Here is a 4,083-nt window from a genome sequence, read left to right on the forward strand (position 1 = left end):
CAACACTTAAGAACTTTTAAGACCATTGTAAACAATGTTAGATCCACTACATTGTCAAAGTACTAGCAGAACAGGTTGAACCTTCTCTGTGCTCAAAGAGCTGTAAATTGAAGTCAACTAGAGAAGAAATTCCTATGGTATTTTGAGATAACAAAGGACAGATACCTTTTAACATAGGAAGATAAATTACTTGATTATCACTTCTGCTTGGTATCACCCTGCTAGAACATTCTGGCTAAGTGAGCTTAGTTATTTGAGATTTCTCATGCCTAATATTTCCATAATTTCTATGCCCTGTGCTCCATGCTGAGTATCGTAAGAACTGCTAGTGAAAGAAGAGGGTATGACAGTGATACAAAGACAACATGAACTTTCGGTAAACGTCAGAATCCTGGGAGTTGCCATCAGCTAAAAAAAGAACGAGTGGGAGGAGGATGTGGCTGTTGCTCAAAGACCTATAGTTCTGCTCTTGCAGCCACATCCTGCTTGTGGCTAGGTCAACCCAAGTACCACATCTTACTGCTTTCCTGACTGATAAAACACCACCTGCTACTGAAGAAGGGGTCTCTCTTTGCAATAAACCAATGCCCTTGTGAAAGATGAGTAAACATTTAGGGTTACGGGAAACTTGGGTCTTGAGTATTTACATATGCATGTGAAAATGTTTGTGGCCAAGATCTTTTATTGATAGTAAAAAATAACATGTCATCATAGAAGAGAATTTGGAAAAGTACATAAAGATGCAAAGAAGAAGTAATTCAAAGTCACCTCCTCTGATATACTGAGAAAAGCATTTTGATCTGCTAGTATGCATGTTTATGTGAATATACATATATGTGAATGATTTTACTTTTAATGTATGAAATATATATTAATATTTACAAAATAGAAACCATGGTATACATCATTCCTATGATCATACTAAATGTGAACATATTTTATTCTCCTTTTGGTCATTTAATATTAGGTTTTACAAATTTTTCCATGCTAAATGTTTTTTGAAAACATTTTGAATGTCTGTTAATATTCCAGTACATTGGTGATTCTCAAGCCTTTGTATGCATCAGAATTATCCTGAAGGCTTTGTGAATGCTTGGTCTACCCTAGTTTCCAAGTCAATAGGTGTCAGATAGAGCCAAGAATGTACATTTCTAACAATTTGCCTGGTGATGCCTCTAGTGCTGGTTTGGGGGTTACACAGTGGTTGATTAGATTATGTAAACATTTCTTACAACTGGATATTTGTGTTGTTTATCATGAATAGTATTAGAATAACAATATGCATACATGACGGTTTCACTGGATAGGTTCCTATAATGGGAATAACTGGAAAACTTATGAACTTTTTGGATATCTTCAATATGTATGGCAATTTACACTGTGTGTGAATGTTCTTATTCTACAAATCCTAGTTACTTAGTATATCTATGTTTCTTAAGTATTTAGTTAAAATAACATCTTATTTCAGTTTACACTTCTTTGCTTACCAGTGAAGTGAAATATTTCATCTTATTTGCAATAACTATTTGAAAGAACTATGAACAAAACTCTATGGCTATTTTCTTCAAGCTGTTGGCATTTTTTTTCTTATGTATTCTAGTAATCCTTTATATGTTTAGGCTGTGAATCCCCAGTTTGTTCTGTTTGACATAGCTATTTTCTCACTTTGTTATTTGCTTCTTTCTTGACTGACAATTTCTGACAGCGATTTGTTCTTTCAGTTTTTCTGTACTGAAGGCATTTTTTGTGAGTTAGTTTGTTACTTAGAAAATAGGAGTCCTGACGTAAACATTTTCCTCTCTCTTTCTTGTGGTTTCATACTTAACATTTGCTTCCCTAACCATTCTGGAATTTCTTACCTTTCTCTTCCTTCCTTCCTTCTCTCCTTCCTTCCTTCTTCCCTACCTCTTCCTCTCTCCCTTCCTGTCTCCCTTCTTCCTTTTCTCACTCCTCTTTCCTTCTTTCTTCCCTCCCTTACTTCCCTTTGTTCTTTCTCTATCTCTCTTCCTTCTCTTCCCCTCCCTTCCCTTTCTTTCTCTTCCCCACAACGTGAAGTGTAGCCCAAGTAGTTAATGAATTACCCAGCACCATTTATTAAATAACCATTCCTTCTCCTATTACAATGTGATGCACAATCACATTTAAAAGTTAATTTGCAAGCTGGGAGATTAGTTCTCGGTTGGTATTTGTAGGAAATGTGATCTGATATAAGATATTCTTTTTAGTAAGCACAACAGGAAACACATGTATGACATCTAATGAGAAAACCAGAAATCAAGCCATGGTAAGGCAATGGTAGTTCTAATTTCAATGTGTGTCTTGGCTTCAGCTTAGATTCCCAATCAGCCATTTAGAGGGTTTCCTTGTTTTGCTCATTGCCTTAAATGTAAAGCTTTTAAAAGGACAAAAAAAAAAAAAAAAATCCAATGCCTTCAGGAAATACTGAGAGTTCAGTGTGTTTTCCAGTTTGAGGCAAATGGGAACTTTTATTTAAAAATCACATTGCTTCATTGCACAAAACGTTTTTATTGTCTGGCCTTACTTTTTCATTCCTTATCATTTAGTCTGCCAAACACTAAGTTTTCTCTCAATCTATTACTTTTCCCGTTCACCCAGAATATATCAGAAATGCATTACATTGTGTAACACACGTTAAAATACTCTCTTGGTATTTGCACTGATAAAGGTAATTTTTGTTTACAAATGTAAAAGTCCCTCATGTGAGTAGCTGTGAACAATTCTTCAATATTACTCTAGTTCTCTCCATCAAAAGTATCTGAATGTAATGCTAGCAAAAAAAAAAAAAAAGTTGCTACAAAATTCAATCTCTGAAGCAATGACAATTATTAATCACTTTTCCAGTTAGCTTGTACAATAAAAGTAATTATCTTCAGAACCACTGAGTCTCAGTTACTACAAGGATAAAACTGACGGTTCTATTGGAACTTCAATCTGTTTACCAAAGTAATAATCAATTTCCAGGTCTTGATGAATGAATGGCAAAGTAATACTTTATTTTTCCAACTTGATTTTTCTAGGAACTCACATCTTATGGATTTTGAAATGGGGAACATTGCTATTAACAAAGACAAAAAAAATGCATGTGTAATTCAAAGTCAAATATATTTTAAAAATCATTTAGCAGTTATATCTATAAGTGTTTATTAATTTTATTTTTAAATTTTTAATAATTCTGGCACTGTAAAGATTTGTGAAGGCTCAGTTTGGATTTTGTGGAAATTACATCCAGACACTACATGCCATTCCTCTTGTTCAGTTTTTTTTTTTTTTTCTTTTTCCCTCCTTCATGCTGATACTAACATCACCATGACTGATATATTTTATTTTTCATTCACCTAGCCACCATTACTGATATGAATCAAAGGTCGTAAATATACTAATCATGTGCTGCAACTTCTCAATTCTGATCTGACCATAGATATCATTAGTCAACTCCAACATCTTTCTCTATATTTGCTATATAAAGTCTTTCACAACTTTTCTAAAAGCGGTGAGATAACTAAGCAGTTCAAAGGTCATCCCTGACACTGACTGTGGAAAGTGACCTTATGACCAACTCCAAGTGGACAGAAGGAAGTAACAATGTCCACAAGGAAGTAACAAAGTCAACAAGGAAAGCAAAATAAAGAATTAGCTGATGGGAATAGAAGTAAGCCTTTCTGCGGTAGCTTACCTGCTGATGGTCACTGAAACAATGACTGCAGGACCCCAGGTTTCTAGTGTTACAGGAAGAAGCTGTGTGCACAGTTCTCCTGGACTAGGTGACTCCCAAGAACAGAGTTCTCCCTTAAGAAAGACTATACTGTCACAGATAATTAAACCCCAAAAGGAAGCCTTTCTCTATTTACCGGCACAGCTTTATCTGTATCTCTCTATGAATATATCTAAGAAAGGACTGCCATCGTATCTACTTAGGTATGTATTTATCAGACCCAACTTCCAAACTGATTTCTCCAAAAACAATGCAATATATCTGATCATCAAAATTGAGTAATAAAATATGAAAAATAAGCACACACAAGCCAAAACTATAAAGTACATTTGAAACTATAAAATACTTTC

This window comes from Dama dama, chromosome 17 (genome assembly GCF_033118175.1).
Source record: "Dama dama isolate Ldn47 chromosome 17, ASM3311817v1, whole genome shotgun sequence".
Taxonomy (NCBI): domain Eukaryota; kingdom Metazoa; phylum Chordata; class Mammalia; order Artiodactyla; family Cervidae; genus Dama; species Dama dama.